This window comes from Megalopta genalis, unplaced genomic scaffold (genome assembly GCF_051020955.1).
Source record: "Megalopta genalis isolate 19385.01 unplaced genomic scaffold, iyMegGena1_principal scaffold1282, whole genome shotgun sequence".
Taxonomy (NCBI): domain Eukaryota; kingdom Metazoa; phylum Arthropoda; class Insecta; order Hymenoptera; family Halictidae; genus Megalopta; species Megalopta genalis.
Window position 1 is genome coordinate 1 of NW_027477351.1, and position 24337 is coordinate 24337.

A 24337-nucleotide genomic window follows, 5' to 3' on the forward strand; every position below is an offset into this window, starting at 1 on the left:
GAAACTAAATCATACGTTTCGCATGGATTTGAAGCTAAGCCTTCAACTTCGCATTGATTTGAAGCTAAATCATGTGTTTCGCTTGCATTTGACGCTAACTCATTTGTTTCGCATGTATTCCAAGCTAATCCTTCTACTTCGCAAGGATTTCAAGCTAACTCGTTTGTTTCGCCTGCATTTGAAGCTAAATCATGTATATCACAAGTATTTGAATCTAAAACATTTGTTTCGCATGGATTTGAAGATAAGCCTTCTACTTCGCATGGATTTGAAGCTAAATCATATGTATCGCATGGATTTGAAGCTAACTCGTTAGTTTCGCCTGCATTTGAAGCTAAATCATTTATATCACATTTATTTGAAGCTAAATCATTTGATTCGTATGGATTTGTAGCTAAATCTTCTACTTCGCATTGATTTGAACAAAATTATGTCTTTCGCATGTACTTGAAGCTAAGCCTTCTACTTCGAATTGATTTGAAGCTTAATCATGTGTTTAGCTTGGATTTGAAACCAAGCATTCTACTTCGTATTGATTTGATGCTAAACCATGTGATTCGCATGAATTTGAAGCTAAATCATGTGTTTGCATGGATTTGAAGTTAACTCGTTTGTTTCGCCAGAATTTGAAGCTATATCATTTATATCACAACTATTTGAAGCTCAACCATTTTTTTCGCATGAATATTAAGCTAATCCATGTTTTTCGAATGAATTTGAAGCAAAATCATTTGTTTCGCTTGAATTTGATGCTAACACGTCTCTCTCACGCGCAGTTGGAGCTAAATCATGTATATCACGAGTATTTGAAGCTAAACCATTTGTTTCGGATGGATTTGAAGATAAGCCTTCTACTTCGCATTGATTTTGAAGCTAAATCATGTGTATCGCATGGATTTGCAGCAAACTAGTTTGTTTCGCCTGCATTTGGAGCTGAATCGTGTATATCACAAGTATTTGAAGCTCAACCATTTGATTCGTATGGATTTGCAGCTAAATCTTCTACTTCGCATTGATTTGAACAAAATTATGTCTTTTGCATGGACTTGAAGCTAAGCCTTCTACTTCGCATTGATTTGAAGCTAAATCAAGTGTATCGCATGGATTTGAAGCAAACTCGTTTGTTTCGCCTGCATTTGAAGCTGAATCATTTATATCACAAGTATTTGAAGCTAAACCATTTGATTCGTATGGATTTGTAGCTAAATCTTCTACTTCGCATTGATTTGAACAAAATTATATCTTTCGCATGGACTTGAAGCTAAGCCTTCTACTTCGCATTCATTTGAAGCTAGATCATGTGTTTCGCATGGATTTGAAGCTAACTCGATTGTTTCGCCAGCATTATTTGAAGCTAAATCATGTGTATCGCTTGGATTTGTAGCTAACTCGTTTGTTTCGCATGCAGTTGAAGCTAAATGATGTACATCACTAGTATTTGATGCTAAACCATTTGATTCGCATGGATTCGAAGATCAGACTTCTACTTCGCATTGGTTTGAAGCTAGATCATGTGTTTCGCTTGATTTGAAGCTGAATCATGTGTTTCGCTTGGATTTGAAGCTGAATCATGTGTTTCGCTTGGATTTGAAGCTAACTCGCTTGTTTCGCCTGAATTTAAAGCTATATCACTTATATTCGCAAGTATTTGAAACTATTTCATTCGTTTCGCATGGATTTGAAGCTAAGCCTCAACTACGCAGTGATTTGAATCTAAATCATGAGTTTCGCATGGATTTGAAGCTATCTCGTTTGTTTCGCCTGCATTTGAAGCTATATCTCTTATATTCGCAAGTATTTGAAACTAAATCAAACGTTTCGCATGGATTTGAAGCTAAGCCTTCAACTTCGCATTGATTTGAAGCTAAATCATGTGTTTCGCTTGCATTTGACGCTAACTCATTTGTTTCGCATGTATTCGAAGCTAATCCTTCTACTTCGCATGGATTTGAAGCTAACTCGTTTGTTTCGCCTGCATTTGAAGCTAAATCATGTATATCACAAGTATTTGAATCTAAAACATTTGATTCGAATGGATTTGAAGATAAGCCTTCTACTTCGCATGGATTTGAAGCTAAATCATTTGTTTCGCATGGATTTGAAGCTAACTCGTTTGTTTCGTCTGCATTTGAAGCTATATCACATATATCCCAAATGTTTGAAGCTGAATCATTTGCTTCGCTTCTATATGAAGCTAATCCTTCTACATCGCATTGATTTGAAGCTAAATCATGTGTCTTGCTTGGATTTAAAGCTAACTCGTTTGTTTCGTCTGCATTTTAAGCTATATCACTTGTATACCAATTGTTGGAAGCTAAATCATTTGTTTCGCATGGATTCGAAGCAAAACCTTCTACATCGCATTGATTTGAAGCTAAATCATGTGTTTCGTTTGGATTTGAAGCTAACTCGTTTGTTTCCCCTGCATTTGAAGCTATATCATGTATATCGCAAGTATCTGATGCTAAATCATTTGTGTCGCATGGATTTGAAGCTAAGGCTTCTACTTCTCATCTATTTGAAGCTAAATGATGTGTATCGCATGAATTTTGACGCTAACTGGTTTGATTCGACTGCATTTGAAACTATATCACTTATATACCAATTGTTTAAAGCTGAATCATTTGTTTGGCAAGGATTTGAAACAAAGCCTTCTACATCGCAATGATTTGAAGCTAAATCATGTGTTTCGCTTGGATTTGAAGCTAAACCTTCTACATCGCATTGATTTAGAGCCAAGTCATCTGTTTCGCAAGGATTTAAAGCTAACTCGTTTGTTTCGCCAGCATTTGGAGCTATATTACTTAAATCGCAAGAATCTGAAGCTAAATCCTTTGTTTCGCATGGATTTGAAGCTAAACCTTCTACATCGCAATGATTTGGAGCTAAATCATGTGTTTCGCTTGGATTTGAAGCTAAGCCTTCTACTTCGCATTGATTTGAAGCTACATCATGTGTTTCGCTTGGATTTGAAAATAAATGGTTTGTTTCGCATGCAGTTGAAGCTAAATCATGTATGTCACAAGTATTCGAAGCGAAACCATTTGTTTTGCATGGATTTGAAGCTAAGCCTTCTACTTCGCATTGATTTGAAGATAACTCGTTTGTTTCGTCTTCAAATGAAGCTATATCACTTATATCGCAAGTATTTAAGGAAAAATCATGTGTTTTGCATGGATTTGAAACTAGCTCGTCTGTTTCTCCTGCATTTGAAGCTATATCACTTATATCGCAAGTATCTGAAGCTAAATCATTTGTTTCGCATGGATTTCAAGCTAACTCGTTTGTTTCGTCTGCATTTGAAGCTATATCACATATATCCTAAGTGTTTGAAGCTCAATCATTTGCTTCGCTTCTATTTGAAGCTAATCCTTCTACATCGCATTGATTTGAAGCTAAATCATGTGCCTTGCTTGGATTTAAAGCTAACTCGTTTGTTTAGCCAGCATTTAGAGCTATATCACTTAAATCGCAAGTATCTGAAGCTAAATCATTTGTTTCGCATGGATTCGAATCTAAACCTTCTACTTCGCATCGAGCTGATGCTAAATGATGTGTATCGTATGGATTTTGAAGCTAACTCGTTTGTTTCGTCTGCATTTGAAGTTATATCACTTATATACCAATTGTTGGAAGCTAAATCATTTGTTTCGCATGGATTCGAAGCAAAACCTTCTACATCGCATTGATTTGAAGCTAATTCATTTGTTTCGCATGGATTTGAAGCTAAACCTTCTACATCGCAATGATTTGGAGCTAAATCATGTGTTTCGCTTGGATTTGGAGCTAAACCTTCTACACCGTATTGATTTGCAGCTAAATCATGTGTTTCGCATGGATTTGAAGCTAAACATTCTACATCGCATTTATTTGAAGCTAAATCATGTGAATCGCACGGATTTTGAAGCTAACTCGTCAGTTTCGTCTGCATTTGAAGCTATATCACTTATATCCCAACTGTTTGAAGCTAATTCATTTGTTTCGCATGGATTTGAAGCTAAACCTTCTACATCGCAATGATTTGGAGCTAAATCATGTGTTTCGCTTGGATCTGAATCTAAACCTTCTACATCGCATTGATTTGAAGCTAAATCATGTGATTCGCTTGAATTTGAAGCTAACTCGTTTGTCTCCCTTGCATTTGAAGCTACGTCACATATATCGCAAGTATCTGATGCTAAATCATTTGTTTCGCATGGATTTGAAGCTAACTCGTTTGTTTCGTCTGCATTTGAAGCTATATCACATATATCCCAAATGTTTGAAGCTGAATCATTTGCTTCGCTTCTATTTGAAGCTAATCCTTCTACATCGCATTGATTTGAAGCTAAATCATGTGTCTTGCTTGGATTTAAAGCTAACTCGTTTGTTTCGTCTGCATTTTAAGCTACATCACTTGTATACCAATTGTTGGAAGCTAAATCATTTGTTTCGCATGGATTCGAAGCAAAACCTTCTACATCGCATTGATTTGAAGCTAAATCATGTGTTTCGTTTGGATTTGAAGCTAACTCGTTTGTTTCCCCTGCATTTGAAGCTATATCATGTATATCGCAAGTATCTGATGCTAAATCATTTGTGTCGCATGGATTTGAAGCTAAGGCTTCTACTTCTCATCTATTTGAAGCTAAATGATGTGTATCGCATGAATTTTGACGCTAACTGGTTTGATTCGACTGCATTTGAAACTATATCACTTATATACCAATTGTTTAAAGCTGAATCATTTGTTTGGCAAGGATTTGAAACAAAGCCTTCTACATCGCAATGATTTGAAGCTAAATCATGTGTTTCGCTTGGATTTGAAGCTAAACCTTCTACATCGCATTGATTTGCAGCTAAATCATGTGTTTCGCACGAATTTGAAGCTAACTCGTTTGTTTCGACTGCACTTGAAGCAATATCACTTATATCGCTAGTATCTGAAGCTAAATCATTTGTTTCGCATGGATTTGAAGCTAAACCTTCAACGTCGCATTGATTTGCAGCTAAATCATGTGTTTTGCATGGATCTGAAGCTAACTCGTTTGTTTCGTCTGCATTTGAAACTATATCACTTATAACCCAAGTGTTTGAAGCTAAATCATTTGTTTCGCATGGATTTGAAGATAAGCCTTCTAGTTCGCACTGTTTTCAAGTTAACTCGATTGTTTCGCCTGCATTTGAAGCTATATCACTTACATCGCAATTATCTGAAGATAAATCATTTGTTTCTCATGTATTTGTAGCTAAGCCGTCTACTTCACATTGATTTGAAACTAGATCATGTGTTTCGCTAGGATTTGATGCTAACTCGTTTGTTTCGCCTGCATTTGAAGCTGAATCATGTATATCACAAGTATTTGAAGCTAAACCATTTGATTCGTACGGATTTGTAGTTAAATCTTCCACTCCGCATTGATTTGAACAGAATTATGTCTTTCGCATGGACTTGAAGCTAAGCCTTCTACTTCGCATTGATTTGAAGCTAGATCATGCGTTTCGCTTGGATTTGAAGCTAACTCGTTTGTTTCGCCTGCATTTGAAACTAAATCATGTATATCACGAGTATTTGAAGCTAAACCATTTGTTTCGGATGGATTTGAAGATAAGCCTTCTACTTCGCATTGATTTGAAGCTATATCATGTGTATCGCACGGATTTGAAGCTAACTCGTTTGTTTCGTCTGCATTTGAAGCTGAATCATCTGTATCACAAGTATTTGAAGCTAAACCATTTAATTCGTATGGTTTTGTAGCTAAATCTTCTTCTTCGCATTGATTTGAACAAAATTATGTCTTTCGCATAGACTTGAAGCTAAGCCTTCTACTTCGCATTGATTTGAAGCTAGATCATGTGTTTCGCTTGGATTTGAAGCTGAATCATGTGTTTCGCTTGGATTTGAAGCTAACTCGCTTGTTTCGCCTGAATTTAAAGCTATATCACTTATATTCGCAAGTATTTGAAACTATTTCATTCGTTTCGCATGGATTTGAAGCTAAGCCTCAACTACGCAGTGATTTGAATCTAAATCATGAGTTTCGCATGGATTTGAAGCTATCTCGTTTGTTTCGCCTGCATTTGAAGCTATATCTCTTATATTCGCAAGTATTTGAAACTAAATCATACGTTTCGCATGGATTTGAAGCTAAGCCTTCAACTTCGCATTGATTAGAAGCTAAATCATGTGTTTCGCTTGCATTTGACGCTAACTCATTTGTTTCGCATGTATTCCAAGCTAATCCTTCTACTTCGCATGGATTTCAAGCTAACTCGTTTGTTTCGCCTGCATTTGAAGCTAAATCATGTATATCACAAGTATTTGAATCTAAAACATTTGTTTCGCATGGATTTGAAGATAAGCCTTCTACTTCGCATGGATTTGAAGCTAAATCATATGTATCGCATGGATTTGAAGCTAACTCGTTAGTTTCGCCTGCATTTGAAGCTAAATCATTTATATCACATTTATTTGAAGCTAAATCATTTGATTCGTATGGATTTGTAGCTAAATCTTCTACTTCGCATTGATTTGAACAAAATTATGTCTTTCGCATGTACTTGAAGCTAAGCCTTCTACTTCGAATTGATTTGAAACTTAATCATGTGTTTAGCTTGGATTTGAAACCAAGCATTCTACTTCGTATTGATTTGATGCTAAACCATGTGATTCGCATGAATTTGAAGCTAAATCATGTGTTTGGCATGGATTTGAAGTTAACTCGTTTGTTTCGCCAGAATTTGAAGCTATATCATTTATATCACAACTATTTGAAGCTCAACCATTTTTTTCGCATGAATATTAAGCTAATCCATGTTTTTCGAATGAATTTGAAGCAAAATCATTTGTTTCGCTTGAATTTGATGCTAACACGTCTCTCTCACGCGCAGTTGGAGCTAAATCATGTATATCACGAGTATTTGAAGCTAAACCATTTGTTTCGGATGGATTTGAAGATAAGCCTTCTACTTCGCATTGATTTTGAAGCTAAATCATGTGTATCGCATGGATTTGCAGCAAACTAGTTTGTTTCGCCTGCATTTGGAGCTGAATCGTGTATATCACAAGTATTTGAAGCTCAACCATTTGATTCGTATGGATTTGCAGCTAAATCTTCTACTTCGCATTGATTTGAACAAAATTATGTCTTTTGCATGGACTTGAAGCTAAGCCTTCTACTTCGCATTGATTTGAAGCTAAATCAAGTGTATCGCATGGATTTGAAGCAAACTCGTTTGTTTCGCCTGCATTTGAAGCTGAATCATTTATATCACAAGTATTTGAAGCTAAACCATTTGATTCGTATGGATTTGTAGCTAAATCTTCTACTTCGCATTGATTTGAACAAAATTATATCTTTCGCATGGACTTGAAGCTAAGCCTTCTACTTCGCATTCATTTGAAGCTAGATCATGTGTTTCGCATGGATTTGAAGCTAACTCGATTGTTTCGCCAGCATTATTTGAAGCTAAATCATGTGTATCGCTTGGATTTGTAGCTAACTCGTTTGTTTCGCATGCAGTTGAAGCTAAATGATGTACATCACTAGTATTTGATGCTAAACCATTTGATTCGCATGGATTCGAAGATCAGACTTCTACTTCGCATTGGTTTGAAGCTAGATCATGTGTTTCGCTTGGATTTGAAGCTGAATCATGTGTTTCGCTTGGATTTGAAGCTGAATCATGTGTTTCGCTTGGATTTGAAGCTAACTCGCTTGTTTCGCCTGAATTTAAAGCTATATCACTTATATTCGCAAGTATTTGAAACTATTTCATTCGTTTCGCATGGATTTGAAGCTAAGCCTCAACTACGCAGTGATTTGAATCTAAATCATGAGTTTCGCATGGATTTGAAGCTATCTCGTTTGTTTCGCCTGCATTTGAAGCTATATCTCTTATATTCGCAAGTATTTGAAACTAAATCAAACGTTTCGCATGGATTTGAAGCTAAGCCTTCAACTTCGCATTGATTTGAAGCTAAATCATGTGTTTCGCTTGCATTTGACGCTAACTCATTTGTTTCGCATGTATTCGAAGCTAATCCTTCTACTTCGCATGGATTTGAAGCTAACTCGTTTGTTTCGCCTGTATTTGAAGCTAAATCATGTATATCACAAGTATTTGAATCTAAAACATTTGATTCGAATGGATTTGAAGATAAGCCTTCTACTTCGCATGGATTTGAAGCTAAATCATATGTATCGCATGGATTTGAAGCTAACTCGTTAGTTTCGCCTGCATTTGAAGCTAAATCATTTATATCACATTTATTTGAAGCTAAACCATTTGATTCGTATGGATTTGTAGCTAAATCTTCTACTTCGCATTGATTTGAACAAAATTATGTCTTTCGCATGTACTTGAAGCTAAGCCTTCTACTTCGAATTGATTTGAAACTTAATCATGTGTTTAGCTTGGATTTGAAACCAAGCATTCTACTTCGTATTGATTTGATGCTAAACCATGTGATTCGCATGAATTTGAAGCTAAATCATGTGTTTGGCATGGATTTGAAGTTAACTCGTTTGTTTCGCCAGAATTTGAAGCTAAATCATTTATATCACAACTATTTGAAGCTCAACCATTTTTTTCGCATGAATATTAAGCTAATCCATGTTTTTCGAATGAATTTGAAGCAAAATCATTTGTTTCGCTTGAATTTGATGCTATCACGTCTCTCTCACGCGCAGTTGGAGCTAAATCATGTATATCACTAGTATTTGAAGCTAAGCCATTTGTTTCGGATGGATTTGAAGATAAGCCTTCTACTTCGCATTGATTTGAAGCTAAATCATGTGTATCGCATGGATTTGAAGCAAACTAGTTTGTTTCGCCTGCATTTGAAGCTGAATCATTTATATCACAAGTATTTGAAGCTAAACCATTTGATTCGTATGGATTTGTAGCTAAATCTTCTACTTCGCATTGATTTGAACAAAATTATATCTTTCGCATGGACTTGAAGCTAAGCCTTCTACTTCGCATTCATTTGAAGCTAGATCATGTGTTTCGCATGGATTTGAAGCTAACTCGATTGTTTCGCCAGCATTATTTGAAGCTAAATCATGTGTATCGCTTGGATTTGTAGCTAACTCGTTTGTTTCGCATGCAGTTGAAGCTAAATGATGTACATCACTAGTATTTGATGCTAAACCATTTGATTCGCATGGATTCGAAGATCAGACTTCTACTTCGCATTGGTTTGAAGCTAAATCATGTGTTTCGAAAGGATTTGAAGCTAACTCATTTGTTTCGCATGCAGTTGAAGCTAAATCATGTGTATCACAAGTATTCGAAGCTAATCCATATGTTTCGCATCGATTCGAAGATAAGCCTTCTACTTCGCATTGATGTGAAGCTAAATCATGTGTTTCGCTTGGATTTGAAGCTAACTCGTTTGTTTCGCATGCATTTGAAGCTATATCATGTAAATCACAAGTATTTGAAGCTAAACCATTTGTTTCGCATGTATTTGATGATAAGGCTTCTACTTCGCATTGATTTGCAGCTAAATCATGTGTTTCCACATGGATTTGAAGCTAACTCGTCCATTTCGCCTGCATTTGAATCTATATCACTTATATCGCAAGTATCTGAAGCTAAATCATTTGTTACGCATTGGTTTCAAGCTAAGCCTTCTACTTCGTATCGATTTGAAGCTAAATGATGTGTATCGCATGGATGTTGAAGCTAACTCGTTTGATTCGTCTGCATTTGATGCTATATCACTTATATCGCATATACTTGAAGCTAAATCTTTTGTTTCGCATGGATTTGAAGCTAAACCTTCTACATCGCATTGATTTGAACCTAAATCATTTGTTTCGCATGGATTCGAAGCTAAACCTTCTAAAGCGTATTTATTTGCAGCTAAATCATGTGATTCTCTTGGATTTGATACTATTTCATTTGTTTCGCCTGCATTTGAAGCTATGTCACTTATATCTCAAGTATCTGACGCTAAATCATTGGTTTCGCATTGGTTTGAAGCAAAAATTCTACGTCGCATAGATTTGAAGCTAGCTCGTTTGCTTCATCTGCATTTGAAGCTATATCACTTATATCGCAAGTATTTGAAGAAAAATCATGTGTTTTGCATGGTTTTGAAGCTAACTCGTTAGTTGCGCCTGCATTTGATGCTATATCAGTTATATCGCAAGTATCTGATGCTTAATCATTTGTTTCGCTTGGACTTGAAGCTATACCTTCTACATCGCATTGAGTTGCCGCTAAATCATGTGTTTCGCATGGATTTGAAGCTAACTCATTAGTTTCGCCTGGATTTGAAGCTAAAGCTTCTACACCGCAATGATTTGCAGCTAAATCATTTGTTTCGCATGGATTTGAAGCTAAACCTTCTACACCGCAATGATTTGCAGCTAAATCATTTGTTTCGTATGGATTCGACGCTAAACCATCTAAAGCGCAATTTATTTGCAGCTAAATCATGTGATTCTCTTTGATTTGATACTATCTCGTTTGTTTCGCCTGCATTTGAAGCTATGTCACTTATATCGCAAGTATCTGACGCTAAATCATTGGTTTCGCATGGCTTTGAAGCAAAAATTCTACATCGCATAGATTTGAATCTAGCTCGTTTGCTTCATCTGCATTTGAAGCTATATCAATTATATCGCAAGTGCTTGAAGAAAAATCATGTGTTTTGCATGGATTTGAAGCTAACTCGTTAGTTTCGCCTGCATTTGAAGCTATATCACTTATATCGCAAGTATCTGAACCTAAATCATTTGTTACGCATGGATTTGAAGCTAAGCCTTCTACTTCGTATCGATTTGAAGCTAAATGATATGTATCGCATGGATTTTGAAGCTAACTCGTTTGATTTGTCTGCATTTGAAGCTATATCACTTCTATCCCAAGTGTATGACGCTGATTCATTTGTTTCGCATGGATTTGAAGCTAAACATTCTACATCGCATTGATTTGCAGCTAAATCATGTGTTTCACATGGATTTGAAGATAAACATTCTACACCGCAATTGATTTGAAGCTCAATCATATGTTTCGCTTGGATATGAAGCTATCTCGTTTGTTTCTTTTGCATTTGAAGCTATATCAATTATATCGCAAGTATCTGAAGCAAAATCATTTGTGTCGCATGGATTTGAAGTTAAACCTTCTACATCGCATTGATGTGAAGATAAACCGTCTACATCGCATTGATTTGAAGCTAAATCATTTGTTTCGCATGTATTTGAAGCTAACTCGTTAGTTGCGCCTGCATTTGATGCTATATCAGTTATATCGCAAGTATCTGATGCTTAATCATTTGTTTCGCATGGATTTGAAGCTATACCTTCTACATCGCATTGAGTTGCAGCTAAATCATGTGTTTCGCATGGATTTGAAGCTAACTCGTTAGTTTCGCCTGCATTTGAATCTATATCACTTATATCGCAAGTATCTGAAGCTAAATCATTTGTTACGCATTGGTTTCAAGCTAAGCCTTCTACTTCGTATCGATTTGAAGCTAAATGGTGTGTATCGCATGGATGTTGAAGCTAACTCGTTTGTTTCGTCTACATTTGAAGCTATATCACTTATATCCCAAGTATTTGAAGATAAATCATTTGATCCGCATGGATTTGAAGCTAAGCCTTCTACTTCGTATTGATTTGAAGCTAAATTATGTTTATAGCATGGATATTAAAAATAACTCGTTTGATTCGCCTGCATTTGAAGCTATATCACTTATATCGCTAGTATCTGAAGCTAGATCATTTGTTTCGCATGGATTTGAAGCTAAACCTTCTACATCGCATTGATTTGAAGCTAAATCTTCTACATCGCATTGATTTGAAACTAAATCATGTATGTTGCATGGAGTTGAAGCTAGCTCGCTTGTTTCGTCTGCATTTGAACCTATATCACTTATATCGCAACTATATGAAGCTAAATCATTTGTATCGCATGGATTTTGAAGCTAACTCGTTTGAATTGTCTGCATTTGAAGCTATATCACTTCTATACCAAGTGTTTGACGCTAAATCATTTTTTTCGCATGGATTTGAAACTAAACCATCTACACCGCAATGATGTGCAGCTAAATCATGTGTTTCGCATGTAGGTGAAGCAATACCTTCTACATAGCATTTATTTGAAGCTTACTCATATGTTTTCATGGATTTGAAGCTAACTCGTTAGTTTCGCCAGCATTTGAAGCTATATCACTTATATCCCAAGTGTTTGAAACTAAACCATTTGTTTCGCATGGATTTGAAGCTTAACCTTCTACATCGCATTGATTTGAACCTAAATCATTTGTTTCGCTTGGATTCGAAGCTAAACCTTCTAAAGCGCATCTATTTGCAGCTAATTCATGTAATTCTCTTTGATTTGATACTATCTCGTTTTTTCGCCTGCATTTGAAGCTATGTCACTTATATCGCAAGTATCTGACGTTAAATCATTGGTTTCGCATGGCTTTGAAGCAAAAATTCTACATCGCATACATTTGAAGCTAGCTCGTATGCTTCATCTGCATTTGAAGCTATACCACTTATATCGCAAGTGCTTGAAGAAAAATCATGTGCTTTGCATGGATTTGAAGCTAACTCGTTAGTTTCGCCTGCATTTGAAGCTACATCACTTATATCGCAAGTATCTGAAGCTAAATCATTTGTTACGCATGGATTTGAAGCTAAGCCTTCTACTTCGTATCTATTTGAAGCTAAATGATATGTATCGCATGGATTTTGAAGCTAACTCGTTTGATTCGTCTGCATTTCAAGCTATATCACTTCCATCCCAAGTGTTTGACGCTGAATCATGTGTTTCGCATGGATTTGAAGCTAAATCTTCTACATCGCACTGATTTGAAGATAAATCGTGTGTTTCGCTCGATATGAAGGTAACTCGTTTGTTCCGTTTGCACTATATCACTTTTATCGCAAGTATCTGAAGCTAAGTCATTTGTGTCGCATTGATTTGAAGTTAAACTTCTACATCGCATTGATGTGAAGCTAAACCGTCTACATCGCATTGATTTGAAGCTAAATCATTGTTTTCGCATGGATTTGAAGCTAAACGTTCTACATAGCATTGATTTGAACCTAAATCAAATATTTCGCTTGGATCTGAAGCTAACTCGTTTGTCTCGCATGCAGTTGAAGCTACATCATTTAAATCGTAATTATCTGAACCTAAATCATTTGTTTCGCATGGATTTCAAGCTAAACTTTCTACATCGCATTGATTTGAAGCTTAATCATGTGTTTCGCTTGGATTTGAAGCTAACCCGTTTGTTTCGCCAGCATTTGAATCTATATCAATTATATCCCAAGTGTTTGAAACTAAATCATATGTTTCGCATGGTTATGAAGCTAAACCATCTACACCGCAATGATTTGCAGCTAAATCATGTGTTTCGCATGTAAGTGAAGCTAAACCTTCTACATAGCAGTGATTTGAAGCTTACTCATATGTTTTGCATGGATTTGAAGCTAACTCGTTTGTTTCGTACGCACTTGAAGCTATAACACTTATATGTCATGTATCTGAAGCTAAATCATTTGTTTCGTATGTTTTTGAATCTAGCCTGTTTGTTTCGTCTGCATTTGATCCGATATCACTTATATCGGAAGTATCTGAAGCTAAATCATTTGTTCCGCATGGAATTGAAGCCAAGCCTTCTACTTCGCATTGATTTGAAGCTAGATCATGTGTTTCGCTTGGATTTGAAGGTAACTCGTTTGTTTCGCCTGCATTTGAAGCTAAATCATGTATATCACGAGTATTTCAAGCCAAACCATTTGTTTCGGATCGATTTGAAGATAAGCCTTCTACTTCGTAGTGATTTGAAGCTAAATCATTTGTATCGCACGGATTTGAAGCTAACTCGTTTGTTTTGCCTGCAGTTGAAGCTGAATCATGTATATCACATGTATTTGAAGCTAAACCATTTGATTCGTTTGGACTTGATGCTAAGCCTTCTACTTCGCATTAATTTGAAGCTAAATCATGTGATTCGCGTGGATTTGATGCTACCTCGTTTATTTCGCCTGCATTTGAAGCTAAATCATGTATATCACGTGTATTTCAAGCTAAACCATTTGTTTCGGATGGATTTGAATATAAGCCTTCTACTTCGCATTGATTTGAAGCTAAATCATGTGTATCGCATGGATTTGAAGCTACCTCGTTTGTGTCGCCTGCATTTGGAGCTGAATCATGTATATCACAAGTATTTGAAGCTAAACCATTTGATTCGTATGGATATGTTGCAAAATCTTCTACTTCGCAATGATTTCAAGCAAAATTATGTCTTTCGTATGGACTTGAAGCTAAGCCTTCTACTTCTCATTGATTTGAAGCTAAATAAAATGTATCGCATGGATTGGAAGCTAACTCGTTTGTTTCGCATGCAGTTGAAGCTATATCATGTTTATCATAAGTATTTGAAGCCGCACCATTTGTTTCGCATGAATATTAAGCTAAACCATGTGTTTCGAAAGAATTTGAATCTAAATCATGTGTTTCGTATGGATTTGAAGGTAACTCGTTTGCTTCGCATGCAGTTGAAGCTAAATCATGCATATCACAAGTATTTGAAGCTGAACCATTTGTTTCGCATAAATAGTAAGCTAATCCATGTGTTTCGAATGAATTTGAAGCTGAATCATGTGTTTCGCTTGGATTGGAAGCTAACTCGTTTGTTTCGCAAGCAGTTAAAGCTATATCATATTTATCACAAGTATTTGAAGCAGAACCATTTGTTTCGCATGAATAGTAAGCTAAACCATGTGTTTCGAATGAATTTGAAGCTGAATCATGTGTTTCGCTTGGATTTTAAGTTAACTCGTTTGTTTCGCATGCAGTTGAAGCTAAGTCATGTATATCACAAGTATTTGAAGCAGAAACATTTTTTCGCATGAATATTAAGCTAAACGATGTGTTTCGTCTGAATTTTTAGCTAAATCATGAGTTTCGCGTGGATTTGAAGCTAACTCGTTTGTTTCGCCTGCGTTTGAACCTATATCACTTATATTCGCAAGTATTTTAAGCTAAACCATTCGTTTCGCATGGTTTTGAAGCTAAGCCTTCTCCTTCGCCTTGATTTGAAACTAAATCTTGTTTAACACAAGTATCTGAATCTAAGCCATCTGTTTCGCAAGAATATGAAGCTATGAATCTAATCCATGTGATTCGCATTGATTTGCAGCTATATCATGTGTTTCGCTTCGATTTGAAGCTAACTCGTTTGTTTCGCTTGCCGTTGAAACTAAGTCATGTATATCACAAGTATTTGAAGATAAACCATTTGTTTCGCCTGCATTTGAAGCTAAATCATGTATATCACAAGTATTTGAAGCTAAACCATTTGTTTCGCATGGATTTGAAGATAAGCCTTCTACTTCGCTTTGATTTGAAGCTAAATCATGTGTATCGCATGGATTTGAATCTAACTCGTTTGTTTCGCCTGCATTTGAAGCTGAATCATGTATATCGCAAGTATTTGAAGCTAAACCATTTGATTCGTATGGATTTGTAGCTAAATCTTCTACTTCGCATTGATTTGAACTAAATTATGTCTTTCGCATGGACTTGAAGCTAAGCCTTCTACTTCGCATTGATTTGAAGCTAGATCATGTGTTTCGTTTGGATTTGAAGCTAACTCGTTTGTGACTCCTGCATTTGAAGCTAAATCATGTATATCACGAGTATTTGAAGCTAAACCATTTGTTTCGCATGGATTTGAAGATAAGCCTTCTACTTCGCATTGATTTGATACTAGATCATGTGTTTAGCTAGGATTTGAAGCTAACTTGTTTGTTTCGCCTGCATTTGAAGCCAAATCATGTATATCACAAGTATTTGAAGCTAAACTAATTGTTTTGCACGGATTCGAAGACAATCCTTCTTCTTCGCATTGATTTGAAGCTAAATCATGTGTTTCACACAGATTCGAAGCTAACTCGTTTGTTTCGCATGCAGTTGAAGCTAAATCATGTATATCACAAGTATTTGAAGCTGAACCATTTATTTTGCATGAATATTAGGCTTAACCTTGTGTTTCGCATGAGTTTGAAGCTAAATCATGTGTTTCGCATGGATTTGAAGCCAAGCCTTCTACTTCGCATTGATTTGATGCTATACCATGTGTTTCGCATGAATTTGAAGTTGAATCATGTGTTTTGCATGGATTTGAAGCTAACTCGTTTGTTTCCCTTGTATTTGAAGCTATATCACTTATATCGCAAGTATTTGAAGCTAAATCATTTGTTCCGCATGGATTAGAAGCTAAGCCTTCTACTTCGCATTGATTTGAAGCTAAATCGTTTGTTTCGCATGGATTTGGAGCTAACTCGTTTGTTTCTCCTGCATTTGAAGCTATATCACTAATCGAATGTATCTGATCCTAAATCATTTGTTTCGCGTGGGTTTGAAGCTAAGCATTCTAGATCGCATTGATTTGCTGCTAAATCATGCGTTTCGCATGGATTTGATGCTAACTCGTTTGTTTCGTCTGCATTTGAAGCTATATCACTTATATCGCAAGTATCTGAAGCTAAATCATTGGTTTCGCGTGGATTTGAAGCTGAACCTTCCACATAGCAATGATTTGAAGCTCAATCATGTGTTTTGCATGGATTTGAAGCTAACTCGTTTGTTTCCCTTGCATTTGAAGCTATATCACTTATATCCCGAGTGTTTGAAGCTAAATCAGTTGTTTCGCATGGTTTCGAAGCTAAACCTTCTACATCGCATTGATTTGAAGCTAAATCAAGTGTTTCGCTTGTATATGAAGCTAACTCGTTTGTTTCGCCTGCAGTTGAATCTATATCACTTATGTCGCAAGTATTTGAAGCTACATCTTTTGTTCCGCATGGATTTGAAGCTAAACCTTCTACATCGCATTGATTTGCAGCTAAATCATGTGTTTCGCAAGGATTTGAAGCTAACTCGTTTGATTCGTCTGCACTTGAAGGCATATCACTTATATCCCAAGTGTTTGAAGCTAAATCATTTGTTTCGCATGGATTTGAAGCTAAACCTTCTACATCGCATTGATTTGACGATAAATCATGTGTTTCGCTTGGATATGAAGCTAACTCGTTTGTTCCGTCTGCATTTGAAACTATATAATTTATATCGCAAGCATCTGAAGCTAAATCGTTTGTGTCGCATTGATTTTGAGCTATCTCGTTTGTTTCGTCTGCATTTGAAGCTATATCACTTATATCGCAAGTATCTGAAGCTAAATCATTGGTTTCGCATGGATATTATGCTAAACCTTCTACATCGCATTGATTTGAAGCTAAATCATGTGTTTCGCATGGAGTTGTAGCTAAACCTTCTACATCGCCTTGATTTGCTTCTAAATCATTTGTTTCGCACGGGTTTGAAGCTAACTCGTTTGTTGCGCATGCAGATGGATCCAAATAACTTATATCCTAAGCATTTGTAGCTAAACCATCTGTTTCGTATGGATTTCAAGCTAATCCTTCTACTTCGAATTGATTTGTAGCTAAATCATGTGTATCGCATGGATTTTGAAGCTAATTCTTTTGTGTTCCCTACATTTGAAGCTATATCACTTATATCGCAAGTATCTGAACGTAAATCATTTGTTTCGCATGGACGTGACGCTAAACCTTCTAAATCGCATTGATTTGCAGCAAAATCATGTGTTACGCTTGGATTTGAAGCTAACTCGTTTGTTTCCCTTGCATTTGAAGCTGTATCACTTATATCGCAATTATCTGATGCTAAATCATTAGTTTCGCATGGATTTGAAGCAAAACCATCTACATCGCATTGATTTGAACCTAAATCATGTGTTTCGCACGAATTTGAAGCTAATAGATGTGTTTCGCATCAATTTTAAGCTAAATCATGTGTTACGTATTGAATTGAAGCTAACTGGTTTGTTTCGGCAGCATTTGAAGCTATATAGCCTATATCCCAACGGTTTGAATCTCAATCATTTGTTTCTCCTGCATTTGAAGCTATATCACAAATCGAATGTATGTGACCCTAAATCTTTTATTTCGCGTGGGTTTGAAGCTAAGCATTCTACACCGCATTCATTTGCTGCTACATCATGTGTTTTGCACGGATTTGAAGCTAACTCGTTTGTTTCGCATGCAGTTGAAGCTATATCACATATATCGCAAGTATCTGAAGCTAAATCATTGGTTTCGCATGGATTCGAAGCTAAACCTTCTACATCGCATTGATTTGAAGCTAAATCAAGTGTTTCGCTTGTATATGAAGCTAACTCGTTTGTTTCGCCTGCAGTTGAATCTATATCACTTATGTCGCAAGTATTTGAAGCTACATCATTTGTTCCGCATGGATTAGAAGCTAAGTCTTCTACTCCGCATTGATATGAAGCTAAATCGTTTGTTTCGCATGGATTTGGAGCAAACTCGTTTGTTTCGCCTGCATTTGAAGCTATGTCACTTATATCGCAAGTATCTGAAGCGAAATCATTTGTGTCGCATGCATTTGAAGCTAAACTTGCCACACAGCATTGATTTGAAACCTTAATCATGTGTTTTGCATGGTATTGAGGCTAACTCGTTTGTTTCCCCTGCATTTGAAGCTATATCACTTATATCGCAAGTATCTGAAGCTAAATCATTTGTTTCGCATGGATTTGAAGCTAAACCTTCTACATCGCATTGATTTGCAGCTAAATCATGTGTTTCGCAAGGATTTGAAGCTAACTCGTTTGATTCGTCTGCACTTGAAGGCATATCACTTATATCCCAAGTGTTTGAAGCTAAATCATTTGTTTCGCATGGATTTGAAGCTAAACCTTCTACATCGCATTGATTTGACGATAAATCATGTGTTTCGCTTGGATATGAAGCTAACTCGTTTGTTTCGTCTGCATTTGAAACTATATAATTTATATCGCAAGCATCTGAAGCTAAATCGTTTGTGTCGCATTGATTTTGAGCTATCTCGTTTGTTTCGTCTGCATTTGAAGCTATATCACTTATATCGCAAGTATCTGAAGCTAAATCATTGGTTTCGCATGGATATGATGCTAAACCTTCTACCTCGCATTGATTTGAAGCTAAATCATGTGTTTCGCATGGAGTTGTAGCTAAACCTTCTACATCGCCTTGATTTGCTTCTAAATCATTTGTTTCGCACGGATTTGAAGCTAACTCGTTTGATGCGCATGCAGATGGATCCAAATAACTTATATCCTAAGCATTTGTAGCTAAACCATCTGTTTCGTATGGATTTCAAGCTAATCCTTCTACTTCGAATTGATTTGTCGCTAAATCATGTGTATCGCATGGATTTTGAAGCTAATTCTTTTGTGTTCCCTACATTTGAAGCTATATCACTTACATCGCAAGTATCTGAACCTAAATCATTTGTTTCGCATGGACGTGACGCTAAACCTTCTAAATCGCATTAATTTGCAGCAAAATCATGTGTTACGCTTGGATTTGAAGCTAACTCGTTTGTTTCCCTTGCATTTGAAGCTGTATCACTTATATCGCAATTATCTGATGCTAAATCATTAGTTTCGCATAGATTTGAAGCAAAACCTTCTACATCGCATTGATTTGCAGCTAAATCATGTGTTTCGCTTGGATTTGAAGCTAACCCGTTTGTTTCGCAAGCAGATGAAGCTATATCACATATATCGCAATTATCTGAAGCTGAATCATTGGTTTCGCATGGATTTGAAGCTAAACCTTCGACATCGCATTGATTTGGTGTTAAATCATGTGTTTTGCATGGATTTTGAAGCTAACTCGTTTGATTCGTCTGCATTTGAAACTATATCACTTATATCGCAAGTATCTGAAGCTAAATCATGTGTTTCGCATGGATTTGCTGCTAACTCGTTTCTTTCCCCTGCATTTGAAGCAATATCACTTATATCGCATGTATCTGATGCAAAATCATTTGCGTCGCATGGATTTGAAGCTAACTTGTTTCGCCTGCATTTGAAGTTATATCACTTGTATCGCAAGTATTAGAAGAAAAATCATTTTTTTCGCACGTATTTGAAGCTAAACCTTCTACATCGCATTGATTTGCAGTTCAGTCATGTGTTTCGCATGGATTTGAAGCTAACTCGTTTGTTTCGTCTGCATTTGAAGCTATATCATTTATATCCCAAGTGTTTGCAGCTCAATCATTTGTTTCGCATGGATTTGAAGATAAACCTTCTAAATCGCATGAATTTTAAGCTCAATCATGTGTTCCGCATGGATTTGAAGCTAACTAGTTTGTTTCGTCTACACTTGAAGCAATATCACATATGTCGCTAGTATCTGAAGCTAAATCATTTGTTTCGCATGGATTTGAAGCTAAACCTTCATCGTCGCATTGATATGCAGCTAAATCATGTGTTTCGCATGGATCTGATTCTAACTCGTTTATTTCGTCTGCATTTGAAGCTATGTCACTTATATCGCAAGTATCTGAAGCTAAATCATTTGTGTCGCATGCATTTGAAGCTAAACTTGCCACACAGCATTGATTTGACGCTTAATCATGTGTTTTGCATGGTATTGAAGCTAACTCGTTTGTTTACCCTGCATTTGAAGCTATATCACTTATATCGCAAGTATCTGAAGCTAAATCATTGGTTTCGAATGGATTTGAAGCTAAACATTCTACATCGCATTGATTTGCTTCTAAATCATGTGTTTCGCATGTATTTGCAGGTAACTCGTTCGTTTCACCTGCATTTGATGCTTTATCACTTATATCGCAAGTATCTGAAGCTAAATCATTTGTTTCGCATGGATTAGAAGCTAAACCTTCTACATCGCATTGATTTGCAGCTAAATCATGTGTTTCGCATGGATTTGATGCTAACTCGTTTGTTTCGTCTCCATTTGAAGCTATATCACTTATATCCCAAGCATCTGAAGCTAAATCATTTGTGTCGCATGGATTTGTAGCTGAACCTTCTACGTAGCATGGATTTGAAGCTTAATCATGTGTTTTGCATGGATTTGAAGCTAACTCGTTTGTTTCGACTGCATTTGAAACTATATAATTTATATCGCAATGATTTGAAGCCAAATCATTTGTGTCGCATGGATTTGAAACTAAACCTTCTACATCGCATTGATTTGATGCTACATCATGTGTACCGCATGAATTTGCATCTAAACCTTCTTCATCGCATTGATTTGCAGCTAAATCATGTGTTTCGCGTGGCTTTGGAGCTAAACATTCTACAGCGCATAGATTTGAAGCTAGCCCGTTTGTTCCGTCTGCATTTGAAACTATATCACATACAACGCAAGTATCTGAAGCTGAATCATTTGTTCCGCATGGATTTGAAGCTGAGCCTTCTACTTCGCATTGATTTGAAGCTAAATCGTTTGTTTCGCATGGATTTGAAGCTAAGCCTTCAACTTTGCTTTGATTTGAAGCTAAATCATGTGTTTCGTTTGGATTTTAAGCTAACTCGTTTGTTGTGCATGCAGTTGAAGATAAGTAATGTATAAAACAACTATTTGAAGCTAAACAATTCGTTTCGCATGGATTTGAAAATAAGCCTTCTACTTGGCATTGATTTGAAGCTGAATTATGTGTTTCGCTTGAATTTGAAGCTAACACGTTTGTTTCACGTGCAGTTGAAGCAAAATCATGCATATCACAAGTATTTGAAGCTGAACCATTTGTTCTGCATGAATATTAAACTTAACCATGTGTTTCGCATGAGTTTGAAACTAAATCATGTGTTTCGCTTGGATTTGAAGCTAAATCGTTTGTTTCGCATGCAGTTGAAGCTAAATTATGAATATCACAAGTACTTATATCTAAACCATATGTTTCGCATGAATTTGAAGATAAGCGTACCAGTTCGCATTGAATTGTAGCTAAATCATGTGTTACGCATGGTTTGAAGCTAAATCATGTATGTCACACGTATTTGAAGCTTAACCATTTGTTTCGCATGAATATTAAGCTGAACCATGTGTTTCGAATGAATTTGAAGGTAAATCATGTGTTTGGCATGGATTTGAAGCTAACTCGTTTGTTTCGCCAGCGTTTGAAGCTAAATCATGTATGTCACAAGTATTTGAAGCTTAACCATTTGATTCGCTTGGACTTGAAGCCAAACCTTCTACTTCGCATTGATTTGATGCTAAAACATGAGTTTCGCATGAATTTGAAGCTATATCATGTGTTTCGCTTGGATTTGATGATAACTCGTTTGTTTCGCCGGCATTTGTAGCTAAATAATGTAAATCACAAGTATTTGATGCTAATCCGTTTGTTTCGCACGGATTTGAAGCTAAGCCTTCAATGTCGCATTGATTTGCAGCTAAATCATATGTTTCGCATGGATCTGAAGCTAACTCGTTTGTTTCGCGTACATTTGTAGTTATATCACTTATATTGCAATTATCAGAATATAAATCATTTGTTTCTCATGTAGTTGAAGCTACTCCTTCTACTTCGCATTGATTTGAATCTAAATCATGTGTTTCGCTTGGATTTGAAGCTAACTCGTTTGTTTCCCCTGCATTTGAAGCTATATCACTTATATCGCAAGTATCTGATGCTAAATCATTTGTTTCGCATGGATTTGATGCTAAACCTTCTACATCGCATTGATTTGCAGCAAAATCATGTGTTTCGCTTGGATTTGAAGCTAACTCGTTTGTTTCGTCTGCATTTGAAGCTATGTCACTTATATCGCAAGTATCTGATGCTAAATCATTTGTGTCGCATGCATTTGAAGCTAAACTTGCCACACAGCATTGATTTGAAGCTTAATCATGTGTTTCGCATTGATTTGAAGCTAACTCGTTTGTTTCGCATGCAGTTGAAGCTGAATCATGTATATCACGAGTATTTGAAGCTGAACCATTTGTTTCGCAAGAATATGAAGCTAACCCATGTGTTTCATATGAATTTGTAGCTAAATCAGGGGTTTCGCTTGGATTTGAAGCTAACTCGTTCGTGTCATATGCTGTTGATGCTAAATCATGTATATCACAAGTATTCGAAGCTAAAGCATTTGATTCGCATGGATTTGAAGCTAAGCCTTCTACTTCGCATTGATTTGAAGCTGAATCCTGTGATTCGCATGGATGTGAAGCTAACTCGTTTGTTTCGCCAGCATTTGAATCTAAATCATGTATATCACAATTATTTGAATCTAAAGCATTTGATTCGCATGGTTTTGAAGCTAAGCCTTCTAATTCGCATTGATTTGAAGCTAAATCATGTGCTTCGCTTGGATTTGAAGCTAAGCCTTCTACTTCGCATTGATTTGAAGCTGAATCATATCTTTCGCTTGAATTTGGAGCTAACACGTTTGTTTCACATGCAGTTGAAGCTACATCATGTATATCACAAGTATTTGAAGCTGAACCATTTGTTCTGCATGAATATTAAGCTTAACCATGTGTTTCGCATGAGTTTGAAGCTAAATCATGTGTTTCGCTTGGATTTGAAGCTAACTCGTTTGTTTCGCATGCAGTTGAAGCAAAATTATGAATATCACAAGTATTTGAAGCTGAACCAATTGTTTTGCATGACTATTAAGCTAAACCATGTGTTTCGCATGAATAATAATCTAAACCATGTGTTTCGCATGAATTTGAAGATAAATCATGTGTTTCGCATGGATTTGAAGCTAATTCATTTGTTTCGATGCAGTTGAAGCTAAATCATGTATATCACAAGTATTTGGAGCTATACCATTTGTTTCGCATGGTTTTGAAGATAAGCCTTCTACTTCGCATTGACATAACTATTTGAAGCTCATCCATTTTTTTCGAATGAATATTAAGCTAATCAATGTGTTTCGAATGAATTTGAAGCACAATCATGTGTTTCGCATGGATTTGAAGCAAACTCGTTTGTTTTGCCTGTATTTGAAGCTAAATCATGTATATCACAAGTATTTGAAGCTAAACCATGTGTTTCGCATGAATTTGAAGCTAAATCATGTGTTTGGCATTGATTTGAAGATAACTCGTTTGTTTCGCCTGCAATTGGAGCTAAGTCATGTATATCACAAGTATTTGAAGCTAAACAATTTGTTACGCATGGATTCGAAGATGAGCCTTCTACTTCGCATTGATTTTTAAGAAAAATCATGTGTTACGTTTGGATTTGAAGCTAACTCGTTTGTTTCACGTGCAGTTGAAGCTAAATCATGTATATCACAAGTATTTCATGCTGAACCATTTGTTTCGCATGAATATTAAGCAAAACCATGTGCTTCGAACGAATTTGAAACTAAATCATGTGTTTCGCATGGGTTTAAAGCTAACTCGTTTGTTTCGCCGAATGTGAAGCTAAATCATGTATATCTCAAGTATTTGAAGCTGAACCATTTGTTTCGCATGTATTCGAAGATAAGCCTTCTACTTCGCATTGA